The sequence below is a fragment of the Schistocerca piceifrons genome, chromosome 1 (genome assembly GCF_021461385.2).
Source record: "Schistocerca piceifrons isolate TAMUIC-IGC-003096 chromosome 1, iqSchPice1.1, whole genome shotgun sequence".
Lineage (NCBI taxonomy): Eukaryota > Metazoa > Arthropoda > Insecta > Orthoptera > Acrididae > Schistocerca > Schistocerca piceifrons.
Window position 1 is genome coordinate 452,615,671 of NC_060138.1, and position 14,673 is coordinate 452,630,343.

Consider the following 14,673-nt stretch of genomic DNA (forward strand, 5'->3'; position numbering starts at 1 on the left):
GTCACTTGTATCGTACGTTGTTGGCTTTCAGCAGGATCGGCGTGTAATTGCAGCGAAATCTATCAGCTCCATGCCGTCGTGATGCGTTCATTGTTCATTAGTTGCTGGTGGGAAGAGAATTAAGTTTGTTTTTGTTATAGGGTAATACCAACGAACGCCTAAGCACTAATAAAAACCATTTCAAAATACGGAAATGTGTCTTATTTTACCATGTAGTATTGTCCTTTACCTGTAAAACTCAGCATATGTGTACAGTCGACGTTCAAGACGACGAATATAAATAGCACAAAAGCGCAAGCCTCTAAAGACACAGAACAGGTTGACAGGCAGTTATGACCAGCAGACTAGCACAAGTCGTAAATAAGGTATTATTTGTTAAAAATCTAAATATTATCATGAAACAAAATATGTTAATACATACAGTACTAACAGAGTCATATTTTCCAAAATAGAAATGTAGTCTTACGTTTTCCCTTATTCGTTATCGAGGTGCAAATATGGAATTTGAATGAAGTTATTGAAACACAGAGGAATGAAGCACCTCGTAGCAAGCATGTCGATAATGTGATTACTGAGGCTTTTGGTAGCGGCCTGCTGTAGTGCTAACGGACCGAAAATTATGTGGTCTGGTATGCGCACGTATTGCCCTAGTCAAGTGGGCTTACTGCCCCATTCCGTTGTGTTTTAATCACTCCAGTGAAACTCGAAACATTTACACCACAAAGACGAATATTGGCAATAGTACTTCACGTGTGAAAATTTGTCTTCTGTAAATCTTTAGTCATTCGGGATAACGCTTATTTTCAGCACGAAAGCTACAATATTTATCTGTAATCATCGATGAACTACTAGGAAGGGAGAGTTATTTATCTAACATGTGGCGGAAAGTATGGTACATTATACGTTATGTTACCGATATATATATAACAATAGTAGTGAGAAATAAATGAAGAGGGGGAGAGGCTAAGTCCTTGCGTGCCAATAGTTGCTCTGCATTCAACGGAGTTCCCCTTTTCTCTTCAGTTTCTGTGTCTGATCGAAGTGGGAGATTCGTGTAATAGTGACTAGTGATTGATTGAGCCTTCTACTGAAAATCCATGTTAATGGCGCTCCAGTTTATTTGCGGGCCGTCTCAATTCCTTCGTTTCTTGTGCTCCATTCGTAGTGACTTCGAAGCAGGTGAGAGTAAGCTTCTTTCCCTCGGCTACCGAAATGCATTTGTCGTGCTGCTCCCGATTCCTTATCATGAGCGGCCAGTATGTTTTCTAGCTGCATTTCTCAATGTTTTATGTTTTAATTTGCAGCCGTAACAGATGTTGGATTCTGCACGATAAAGTTGAATTTCTCTATCAGCGTGATGGTGTCCGTGGAAAATGATCTCTTTGAAGTACTAACACTGAAGTCTTACTAGAGACTGACGTTTGATCCTAGACACCACACTATTCTATTCAAGAAAGTACTTTCATTTCGTATCTCATTTTTTAGGTATTCAGTAATTTGTGCTTCTTTGGATTTCTGGCCATCTTAAAACTAAATATATTTAATTGACATATCGGTACTTCTTGTTTGGTCGTCGTTGGAAACACTAACCTGAAACGCATGTCAGCAAAACTTGTAGTCGATTTTCCGCAGCTTGTGCAGCGTGGCGTTCTCCTACATTTACGCTGCCATGGAGTTAGTTTCTTTTTTTCCCTATTGCAGAAGTAATTCTTGCTTCTGCGCCACTGCTTCCCGCCATTTGCGGAAGTCAAAGGCCTTGCGAGTTGTCATTGGCACACGTGGTCTCTTCATTAGTAGCACATGTCCGGAGCTTATCCGAAACAACTTCGAATTAATGGAGGAGACACAAAATTTCACATTCATGATTTTCATCCAAAATACGGTTCATATGATCTATGAAGAGTCCAGACAAGCGACTTACAACGTACTGCACAAGCACGTGTCATGAAACAATCCGCTACGTCGGTCTCAAGACAGTGGAGCTGTTAACGCACATGAGAGTTTGGAAATCTGTGGTAAGAAATGGTAATTAAATCAAGACCCTAAGCTGCCGACAGGCGTTGATATACATCAACGGGGACAGTTGAAAATGTATGCCCCGACCGGAACTCGAACCCGGGATCTCCTGCTTACATGACAGACGCTCTATCCATCTGAGCCACCGAGGACACAGAGGATAGTGCGACTGCAGGGACTTATCCCTTGCACGCTCCCCGTGAGACCCACATTCCCAACTTTATGTCCACACACTACATTCGTAGTGCCCCTGCCCATTAGACTCATTACTAGCGGCAGACAGTCTTACCGAGTCCCGTAAGAGTTCGGCAATACGTGTGCATCCGCACAGAAGAAGGAGGTCAATGGCCGGTTAGCCACTATATGAAGATGGTATCTTTTCTTTCGGACATGCCCATCTTCATATAATTTGTGGTAAGTTCCTATGGGACCAAACTGCTGAGGTCATAGGTCTCTAGGCTTACACACTACTTAATGTAACTTAAACTAACTTACGCTAAGGACAATGCACACACTCATGCCCGAGGGAGGACTCGAAACACCGACGACCGGTAGCCGCGCGAACCGTGCAAGGCTCCCAAGACCACGCGGCTATCCCGCGCGGCGCGCACATCAGACGAATGTGTGTGTTGATACGGGCAGCAGCCTAACAGCGCTACCTATGTTATGGAGCCAATGAAGTGATAGTAGCGGTATCAGCTGCTGTTCAGTTAGGGCACACTATAGAGCAACACACTATGCCCATGTACAGACTGGCTAGACACCGAATTTGTCGTACCTGAAAGTCGCTATGCGTTACCGAACCTACCACAACTTGTCAGTTCTTCAGGGTTACTCTGAGTTTCCTACAGCTTTTTGAAGGTCTCCACGCCATCGTCGTAATCTAACAGGTTAACACAGGTTTCGAATATATAGTGACAATTGAAAATTTTTGTGCAGTGCCGGGATTCTAACGCGGGTTTCCTGCTTATCGCGACCAGCCGCCTTAAACCAACACGCTGCATGATCACGCGCCTTGGCGCGAGTGGTCAGTCTTCCATTGTCTCTGATATCTGCAGCTATCGTTTCAGAATGGTGATGGGGGGGAGGGGGGGGGGGGGGGGGGGAGGGAGAGCGGGGATAACAACACTAGGGGAACAGAGTCGGTGGAGGACCAGTGATGCACACGGGAAATGAATGTAATGCACTTCACCTTCTCTCTTGTCACTATCAGCCCTCAGCACTAGAATAGTACGATTAACACAACAGGTTCTTCGGTGAAGGAACCAAGGAAGGCTATAATGAGAAGTCCCGTCGGCGTCTAGATCGTTAGGGATGGAGACCATTTGGAAACGAAAGCGGGTAACTCATCAACCGTGGCATTTTCAGAGAAACGTCCACGTTCGCTTGGAGTGATGCTACAGCACCTCTTAATCGCAACGATCATTCGGCCAGTCGAATCCCGCTTGTTCTGTGTGGATAGATAAGAGTGTGGCAGAAGTAGACGTGAGATGTTCAAATTATAGTATGTGGGAACGCGAGTGTAAGTTAGTGGTGAACGCCCCCCCCTGTTCCTGTCTAGCGTCGCAGGGGCGGAAATGGAGTCACGCGGCAGGTGGCGTGGCTGGGTCACGCGCCGTCGCACGTGGGCCGAAAAGTCACGTTGCCTCGCTTCCACCCCTGGCTCACCCAATCCGCCTACCTCCAGCATTCAACCCCCTCTGTTTGCAGACTGTGACTCCTGCCGCCGCGCTTATAACGAAGAATCGATTTTCATTTGTGGATGTTGGCCACAGCCCTGAACGCGAAGCTCACGTCAGCCGCATGACTACCTTTAACACCGCATACGTTAAATACACAGGTCTGCAAAAAATATTTTTGGAAGTTGTTTGAAATTTTATTGCTGACTTTTCTGTGCATTTCAGCGCTGATTTAAAAAATGCGATCCATTTTTTTCTATCACGTCAGGTTTTCTCACAAAAAAGGAAGTATTTTTGAGTATAATAACAAAATTTAAGAAATTTACCACGTTTTTTCCAATGTTATAAAATTTTATTTTATTTATAAATCAAGTTCTGAACCACATTTCCAGTACACTTCCATTTCTCTTTAAGCTCATAAGTCCTTATAAAGCTTTCGCTTTCTGTCGGAAGCTTCCTTTTTTACTTTTCCGCCTCTCGCGCGTCATGTCGTGGACTGCGTGGCCCCTCCCGCCGAAAGTTCGAGTCCTCCCTCGAGCGCGCGCGCGCGCGCGCTTGTGTGTGTGTGTGTGTGTGTGTGTGTGTGTGTGTGTGTGTGTTTTGCTCTTAGTATAAGTTAGTTTAAGTAGTGTGTAAGTCTAGGGACCGATGACCTCAGCAGTTTGGTCCCCTAGGAATTCACACACACATTTGAACCATTGCTTTTCCAGCTGTGGACTCGTTGAGGATCATCTCTTGTTACCATTCAGCACTAGTCCGCTATCATGTTGACGTTCCATCTTCCTTGATATCTTGTTTCCGTTTCTTCGATGTCTTGGTGGAATCTTTCTTCATTTACATCACCAAGGTTTGCAGGGAAGTAGTCAAGATGTGAGTGGAGAAAATGAACTTTAATGCTCATGTTACGGCCCAGCTTCTAGAAGTTGTCGAGCATGTCTGCGACGATTTTCTTGTAGTTTGGATCTCTTTTGTATCCTAGGAAACCGGTAACAACTAATTTAAAAGATGTCCATGCAGCCTTTTTTTCTTTCCATTTTGTCCACAATGTTGGAATCTGTCATTAGTTTTTTAATGTCTGGTCCGACAAAGATTCCTTCCTTTAGCTTTGCCTCGGATAAACCAGGAAACTGTCCACAAAGATATCAGAAACACTCCCCTTCTTTTGCCAATGCCTTGACAAATTGTTTCATCAGCCCCAACTTAATGTGAAGTGGTGGAAGGAACACCTTTTTGGGATCCACAAAGCTTTTCTTCTTAACATTTTTAACCCCTACCTGTGAAGTTTTTCTCAAGGGCCAAGCTTTTTATATGTAGTGTTGCTTTATGTCTCTACTGCCCTATTCACAGAGAAAGCAAGGGAACTTTGTATAGCCACTTTATTGACCAAGCAGCATTGAAATCACTTTTAGATCGCCACATAGTGTCTATTTGTGGTCTGAATAGCAGAGTTTGCTTAAAACCAGTTAAAGGTTTTCTTAACATTCTTTTAAGTGAACCGATTGTCCGACTGGTATAGAAGCATACTTATTGCCATTGTGTAGATATACTGCTTTAAGAGTTCTTTTTGAACAATCAGTAAAAAGTCCCCCCTCATCAGGAGCATATTCTATTTTGAAACGTGTCGTAAGTCCAGGAACATCACTGCAAAACACCGGGTCACCTTCTTGAGAGAAGAAAGATAAAGACTCCTTTTCCCTCGATAGATACCAAGAAAAGGATGACACGGAGTCAACATATGTTTATCTTTCAATCTAGATCCTAAAACCTCTGCCGATTCTTTAGAAAGGCCTAGGTCTCTAACTAAATCGTTCAGTTCAGATTGTGAGAATGGAATGGGATCGGTTGTGCCAGGATCGTAGCAATCTCTGTCTTCTTCACTATCACCTTGCTCAGCCAATTGCTCATGATCATCTATATCATCCAAAGAATCTGGATGAGATGGTATTGGTACTTCAGGTCCATGAGGAACAGGGCGAATGGCTGATTGAATGTCAGGGTAAGAAATATCCTTTTTGTTTTTCAAATTGAGACCTCGTACGTTGCAAGAACAAAAATAGCAGTCGTCACTATGATGTTTGGGCTCCCTCAAAACCATTGGCATTCCAATACGTAAGGACTGCTGTTTACGTTGAGACCATTGCCTCAGTTCTTCAACACACACTGAACAAACTTTGTGTGGGGCCCAAGACTTATCTTGATCGCCTAAGTTTATACCAAAATGGGCGAAATATACTTTTTCAATAAAATCGGAAATGTTTCTTTGCTGCTTTTTAACGGTATAGTTACCACAAATGTAGCAGAAGCAGTCTGGCGAATTTAGGCAGCCCGCATCTCGTGGTCGTGCGGTAGCGTTCTCGCTTCCCACGCCCGGGTTCCCGGGTTCGATTCCCGGCGGGGTCAGGGATTTTCTCTGCCTCGTGATGGCTGGGTGTTGTGTGCTGTCCTTAGGTTAGTTAGGTTTAAGTAGTTCTAAGTTCTAGGGGACTGATGACCATAGATGTTAAGTCCCATAGTGCTCAGAGTCATTTGAACCATTTTTGAATTTAGGCATCCTCTGGTAGCCACTGTCCATTGTCTATAAAAACAACTTCACAACACAAGAAAACAGTCACGACTTTCAAGCACTACTAACAACAACACGTGAACAGCACAGAGTGGAGAGGCACTGTGAACTGGAGGACAACAGCAGAAGCTGACTGCTTGGTGATGGCGGGGGAAGGGGCAGCGCGACAGACAGGCACTGACATGAAAATACTGCTGGTTTCTCCTAATTACTCTCTATTTTACGTATATCTAGAATAAATACGGTTAAATAACAGTTTATGGAGATCCTAAAAACCAAAATTCAAGTTCACTAGAGTGCTGAAATATCGAGAAAAGCTAAAACTAGACAAGCAGTTCGTGAAATAACTGTACGTGATGGAATTTTTTCACTATTTTTCCCGACATCAGCGTTGAAAACACTATAAAATCACTTAATAAATTTGAAACCTGTGATATATACAAAGCTGTATTTCCGTGTTGTTCAGGGACTGCTCTGTGTGTCCAATCATGATCGGGGCAATGCTGCTCGTTTTAAAAATTTGACATATTATCAAAAACGGAAGTACGCGACCTTTTAAATATTTATGTTAAAATTTATAACGTTGAAGAGTGCTTAAAACTTAACGTGTTCACATTACCCGTTTCAGCACTTCATTGTTATCTTCAGATGTCATTAATTAGCCAACAGCTTCGTGAAGACGTATAGCAATTCCAGCTAAGCATTCTGATCATCAATAGGTCTTATAAAAAGTCAATGAGTACACCATATAGTCACCTATCAAAAGAGCTAACATATGACAACATGGTGTATTGAAGTACCAGGCTTCGTGATGTTCAGAATGCTCAACTGTAATTATTATATGTCTTGATAAGGCGGTTTTCCATCTACCTCGTCGAATGCGGGCTGGTTCCCCCAATTCCGCCTCAGTTACACTGTGTCTGCGATTGCTACGCAAACACTGTCTCCACGTGCGCGTATATGATAATTATTCTACCACGCAAACGTTTGGGGCTACACTCGTCTGGTATGAGACGTTCCCGGGGGTCCCCTGGGGGCCGACCCGCTCAATAAATCTGGGTTTGATGTGGGGCAGCAGTGGAGTGGGTGGACTGCTGTGCCCTGTTGTAGTGGTGTGAACCACTGAGGGCTATGGCGAGACGAAGCCTCTCCGTCGTTTCTAGGTCCCCGGTTTAATACGCAATATACAATGTTTCGGGTCGAAACATGAACGGATGTGGGACGCCTGTCATCGCTATTGAGTATAATTTGAGGGCGACCATCCTTGATTTGCGTTTTCCGTTATTTTCCTAAGTCGCTTCGGGAAAATTCCGGGATGGTTTGTTTTAAATATTACGGGTGATTTCCTTCCCCATGTTGAAACAATCGGAGCCTGTACTCCGTCTCGGTGTCGACAGCTCGTTAAACTCTGATCTTCCTTTCTTCCTTCGACCACTTTGTGGACAGCATGCCCAGGAGGATTGAAGCACGCTAAAATGCACGGAGGGAGGCAACATGGTACTGAAGTGTGCTTTTATCGGTTATTGTTTTGTTTTTATTTCACAGTAAAAGTTTGTTTCTTCTGTCTTTTTGTAATCCTTACACTTTCCTTCCATGCTGCTCTTGAATCTATACCGACGGTCGCAGATGCTCACGTAGTGCAAAACTTTTGCTGAGCAGTTTATACGCGTCTTTTACATTACGAACGTACACAAAATTTAGTCATCGATTGAGCTCGTTTTTGTGCAATATTATCCTCACGATATTCGATAATGCTACATATTTGTCATACTTTAGCGCACGCATATAAATTACAGATTTAATTCAAAAACACTTTTGCCGAGTTTTGAATGTCATCTGTCAGTAAAATTTGAACAAGTTGGACAGTTTGTAACTTGTAAATTACGGTTCGTGTTTTTCTAGCGCGTATGCTTCCGCTGTTACCACGCGAGTATGATACGAACAAACTGTGTGACATGCAACATTTGGCTAGCCGCATTTCCAAGAAGAAAAAGGAAGGTTCGAATGTTGAGACCTTGATCATACATGACAGCGAAGGCGTTAGTTAATCCATTACGTAGAAAACTGGGACTATTGATGTGAAGCCGTGGTTGAAACATATGTTGAGTTCAAAATTGCCGTAATTCTTATAATGAAACGCTCCGTGTGGATTAAATAAAACCGAATCACAACGACGTCCATTCCACTACAAAGACAGAAACTTCGATAACGAGGCAGAACGAAATAAATGTTTCGAAGCGATATTATAAACCCGTTATTCGTGTACAGGAAACAAACGAAAATGTACATTAATTCAATAGTGTGGGAAAACCTCCGTACTCGCATGGTAGATTTATGAACTCCAGACGCTAGTGTTAATCTTTAGAAGCAGAAAGAACCAAATTGTTTTTCTCTGTAGCCGCATGAAGATGCAGAAATCCCGATCAAGTTTTCGCGATAGCTTAAGGATAAAAGTAATGAACGAATTGTTTCCAAGAGAGTGAAAGAGAGGTAATAAATGACGTTAAAAACACTTTTCCAAATATTTTAACTTTAAAACGCCAGCATGACACTAGCTTAGTTTTGGATTTACAATAACGATTCAAACAGTTTTTTATGCTCGAGGATTCTCGTAACCAGTTTGCGTGTTTCTTGCTTTTTCAACTTCTTGGACATGTTCTTGAAACGCGTCAAAGTGAGAAGCTTTTAAACAAACCGGGCGCGGATAGCGCGTTGCGAGAACGCGCGTCTGCTGTCAAGGCGTAGCTCAGGATGACGACGCCAGATGGCTGCAGCGTCGCTTTACTTATCTACGGAAAGAGGATACAAACGATGACGGCAGCGACCGACTTTGTTCGTCTGGCGCCTCGCATGCGTGTAGTCCGTCACCGCACCCTGTTTCAACTCCTTGCACCCAAGAACGGTGTGAAGAAGCGTCGACTTAACAGTAAGTCCACAACGAAGGCTGGAGCTGCAGCTTTGCGTGCATATAGCGCGGATGACGCGGCGCTTCTCGCCAGGTCGCCGGTGTCGCAGGGCTGGGGGTCACCGCACTTGTTCCCGCGCGGGCGTTTTAACGCTTTGCTCCGCTATCCGTGGAGAGAGCGAAAGTCTTATGCATTTAAATTAGCCACTAAGATTCACATCCCGGCGCAAGTAATTTCCTTATAAATTAATTAACTTTGGACTTTCGTAGTCCGACATTCGCCATTAAAGCTCGAAATTGAAACATTAACTGCGCTGAATCTAATTAGTGTTTGACGCGCGTTGAGAAACTTCCTGCAGGGCGTGCCTTTCTGCGGATAGAAACGGTAGTTGTGAGCGTCTCCGGAAGAAAACATATTTTTTGGGGGGAAATAACTGTAGTAAAAATGTTCTCTGCCAAGCCAGAATTGACAATTTTCAACTATTACTAATTCGCTCTTATGCAAATGTTGTGTTGTTCGGAGACAAATAACCTTGAGGTAAATGCTCTGTGAATTTCCTTATCAGAAACGTAGCGCACTGAAGGCCAACAACTTGTGGAATTTCAGTAGTTTAAGTAGCTTGGCCGTGAAATTTGCCGTGTTAAGATTTTCTAGAGAAAAGAGCTTCAGTATTGCATGTTTTTGTCCCTTCTCCTCCTGCAGATAAAACGAAACACGGCGACGAAATCGAACACTCGTAAATACAGCGTTTCTTTATCTTCTAGCGGGGAATGGATTAAGCAAGGGTGGTGTGTCTTTATCATTTTTTATATGCACGCGGTACACCCACATCGGCTAAGCAGTATCTCTTCCATTTTCGTCAAAACATTCTAAACTTTGCCGGCCTCTGTGGCCGAGTGGTTCTAGGCGGTTCAGCCCGAAACCGCGCGACCGCTACGGTCGCAGGTTCGAATCCTGTCTCGGGCATGGATGTGTGTAATGTCCTTACGTCCATTAGTTCTAAGTTCTAGGGGACTGATGACCTCAGATGTTAAGTCCCATAGTGCTCAGAGCCATTTGAACCATTCGAAACTTTCGTTGTGGTTGAAATAACTAGGTCTCGTTTAACAACTGCTGTTGCCGCAGCAGCTAATGTGCCTTTCACATCTGAATATCCATTAGTCTTCACTAGAGTAATTTTGAGGTCATGGCACTGAATACTTTTATACAGTTATATTTCGTTTTCTCTTTGTATTGTATGGGAATGGAAGGGGATAAAATTGTTTTAATATCCAACAAAATTTTCCTTGTTTTGACACTATGAACATTCGATGAAACGCAACTTTGGAAGTGGCAGAGTCGTTTACTATTGTGTCTTAAATGCAGGCTCCGTCGTTTTTTTTCGATGAGCATCTCGGTTCTTTGCGAAGCTTTCACACGTGAGATCACGCAGGATCTGCATCATATTCACTTACCCACCTTAGAGGAAATCATTAAGCTGTCAGCCATTCCTTTATCTGGGTCGTTCTAACACTCACTACATGTGGATATAAAATGCTGTAGAATAGATGCCTTAAGAACTTTTTAAGTTATCTCCTGCGTCGGTTGCAAACTGCAGCCATAATTGTTACTTCGGAAAAAAGAACTGTCATATACCTTCCTCTATTGGACATAGACGAGCCGACGACTTACTATTGTGCCATTACGACTCATACTTCGGTTGTCTTTTCGTAACAGACAAAAATTCGCTGATTTAATGAAAACTGATGATGAAATCGTCAAATAACGCGATGTTTTGTTTAAAATGGTTTACATTTTCTTCACAGCGTCTCGTGAAATAAAGTGTACGTCTGCAACTTCTGTTATTAGTCGTATGTTCTTTAGAGACCCGTTAAAAGTCCAGCCTTGTACGGATCTGTACAACGCTGGACTGTACTGTTTTAACAGCTATCAACTGTGCTTACCACCTCAGGGTGACCCGAGGAACAATTGTAGTTCAGTGTTTACTGAAATCTTTTTATTCTCCAGACTTGCAAAACACTAATAGACTGAATACAACCTTTAATTTACTCGAGTTTACGTCTTAAGTAGTAAAAGAAGCTAGTTTCTTGAGAGCACAACGACTAGCATTATTGTACAATGCGCCTCGAGCTTTTTCAGCTAATTGTTCACACGAGTCTCGTTTGAATAAGGGTAAACCAAGAAGAATGTATAGTGCATGACCCCCCCCCTCTCTCTCTCTCTCTCTCTCTCTCTCTCTCTCTCTCTCTCTCTGCCTCTCTCTCCCCCCCCCCCCCCTCTCCCTCCCTCCCACGTTACCGAATACAGTCCAGTTCAACTTAGATATACCGTTACCTTTCGAAGAATGTTTTAAATGTGATACTCTTAGTACGTTATAATTTATTTGGAATATCTGGTTTAAATTGTATCTCCCTGTCAAACACGTTACGGGTTTACAGAACAAAACGTGGCGCTTTCCTTCTCACTGCTGATTCATGTACTTATCTTTCGCCCACAAGGATGCAGTTGCCAAACACAGCTATCTGATAAAGGCATATTATGCGGAGCTTGTCGTCTGCTGTCAGAGATAGTGAAAGTGCTGATTTGCGCTCCTGTTTCAGCGTGTTCTGTGCGATACACTGCCAGTGTTTGATTTGATGTATGTCGCGTCGCAGTAGCAGATTCTTAAAGTCACTACAGTAAACTGCAAAGGGATCTTCATCAGGTGGGAATAGTCAATTAATTATGCGCTGGCACAAGCAAACTACATTTTAAGCAAATTTACATGTGAGTAAAATGAAGAAGAAAAAGAACTATGTTGTTATTACTTTTCGTTTAAAATGATGGATGCATAATAAACAATGAACAAATGCTGCCTCCACAAACCTGATAACATTTAATGCGCACACCAGGCGGCGGATAATTTGCAAAGTAACTTAGAATTACTTAAACCTAACTAACCTAAGGACATCACACACATCCATGCCCGAGACAGGATTCGAACCTGCGACCGTAGCGCCTAGAACCACTCGGCCACTCCGGCCGGCTATTTTCAGTGAATTCATTCTTTTCCACATCAATATTTAGTTACTTACACTGTAAGACTCTCAAGAAGTATCTGGTCGAAGTTTCTTTTCTAGCTTACGTACTGCATAAGCCATTCTTGTCGTACGTACACGGGTATTAATGGAAAGATTCCGCATGCCAGAGAAGCTGCAAACTGATATCGTTCTCGCAGTGTATTGTCTCCGTTGCCCAAACCTCCGTAAAACGATGAAAAAAAGCTCCACACACACTGTCAGAGTATGCTGAACAGAGCTACGTGTTTGAATCGTTGGCATAGACCTTTATCGGACCACTTTTTAATTCTGTCGCTGTTGACACCATTTCGAAAACGAACTTTGCGAACTACTTCCGCGTTGCCCCGATTCACTGCCCTTGAAACATTGGTCGAAATCTTGTCCACCAGCTAATTTTGTGTGATGGGAGGTATCGCAATGTGGTGGATGTCTCATCTGACTCACTGCGACCTTTTTTTTGTTTCAGCCTTGATATTCTGATCGGTCCGACAGGTACTTAATTTCTTTATGGAGGCATGCTCTACTTGGCCTTTAGAATTTTGTAATTTATATAGTATGTCACGGGCTGTTTCTTTTCGGCGTCACTGACATAAACCGCTGATTTTATTATTGCGCTCCGCACTCTTGTTATTGTTTGTAGGTTTTGATATAATGCTCACGGTTCGGCAGGCGCCGGCAGCATTTGTCAGTATCATAAATAGCTTTTAGTATATCTTTATTTTAGGACGTCGGCCACTGTTGCACGTGGCTTTTATCAGGTTACCAGTTTTACATATCCAAGACATCAGTTTATACACTCAGGTTGTCAATATTACCTACTGAAGGTATCAGTATTATGTATCCTTAAGAAATACACTTGCAATAGTTACCGAATAATTGGTGCAGTTTTTTTACAACATGATACGGTCTGCAACTCGGGATAATTTTGGAAAACTTGACTCTGTTCGCTAAATCATGCCAGCTTTCTTCATTAGTATAAATTATGGGAATTGGGCCCGGCTTAGTATGTAAACAACAAATCTTCATTTTGATCAAACATGTTTTAGCTTATTTGTGCCGTCGTCAGTGGGTAAAGCGTTATTGATATCTGGAAAATACAGCATATCTTATGGAATAATTACTGGCAAAAATGAGACCTAAAACATTTTATATCTATTATAATCATTACTTCAGTCCACAGAAGGTTAGGTATGGTAAAAACTTCTCTAAATGGTCACATAGCTTGATCTGTAACCAATGTGTTTTTAGAAGTTACTTGGCGAGTTCACTTATTTTTAACAGTAATTACGTTGCGTGAAAATATTTCCAGACGATATTTTTTGATTACTTGCAAATTTTTCTCATTGTCTTCCAATACCTGCAAGTGTTTCTCATTGCCTTCCAACGAAATCACTCTTAACACTGGTTTAATGCAGTTCTCGACGTTAGTCCCTCTTATGCAAGTCTCTTCATCTCTTAATAACTACTGCAACCTACATGAGTTTGAATCTGCTTGTGGTAATCATCTCCTAGTCTCCTTCTACGGTACCCTCTCCACTCCCCCCCGCCCTCCCCATCCAACTGCGCCAGTTTCTTCCATTACCTAACTGATGATTGCTTGACGCCTGAGGATGTGTCCTGTCCCTTCCTTTGGTAAACTTGTGTCTTAATTTTTTTCTGCCCAGTTCGAGTTAATACCTATTCATCTATTCTACGTATCTAATGCACAAGCACCAGATTTCAGAAACTTCTGTTTTCTTCTTTTCTGAACTTGTTATCGTCCAATGTTTCACATTCGTGCAAGGCTACACACCAGACAAACACTTTCAGGAAAAACTTCGTAACAATCAAATTGATATTTGACATTAACAAATTCCTCTTTTTCTAGAATCGCATGTCTTTCTATAATGACCTATACAGGATGGTCAGAAACAGCTTGAGAAGCTTGTAAGGTTGCCGCATGGTAGGCTGGCTGAAAAATAATTATTAAGAAAGAAATTCGATACCCTGCACCGATTCCGACTTAATTAGCATTGAAGTTGGCCAATCACGTCGTTGCGCGCACAAATTCAAGCAACCTACCAAGAGTCGGTGTCGCGAAACATCTTCTTTGTTTGGTTTCCTCAAACCGAACAGACGTAGCTTTCCCTTATCTGGGTTAATGTTATCGCTTCCGAAAAAGACTCATTTTAACTGGTAATGAGTATTTGAACGAGTGGTAACTCGCGGACCCACAGGTGGCTGTGCATTACTGTGTTTTAACACATGCAAGCCGGCAGCTGTGGCCGAGCGGTTCTACGCGCTTCAGTCCGGAACCGCTCTGCTGTTACGGTCGCAGGTTCGAATCCTGCCTCGGGCATGGATGTGTGTGATGTCCTTAGGTTAGTTAGGTTTAAGTAGTTCTAAGTTCTAGGGGACTGATGACCTCAGATGTTAAGTTCCATAGTGCTTAGAGCCATTTGAACCAACAC

General features: G+C 42.7%; 1 protein-coding gene across 10 annotated transcripts in view; it reads left to right on the plus strand.

Moving 5' to 3' along the window:
- The window catches only part of LOC124792094 (kinase D-interacting substrate of 220 kDa), a 389,808-nt gene that overhangs the window by 259,254 nt on the left and 115,881 nt on the right, over window positions 1–14,673 (plus strand). Inside the window, exon 1 of one of the 10 annotated variants that reach the window (XM_047257917.1) lies at window positions 9,163–9,184. The exons of the other annotated variants lie outside the window; for them this stretch is intronic. The gene's annotated coding sequence lies outside the window, so the exon portion shown is untranslated. Of the gene's footprint in view, window positions 1–9,162; window positions 9,185–14,673 lie in introns of those variants that run through there. 10 annotated transcript variants of the gene reach the window in all.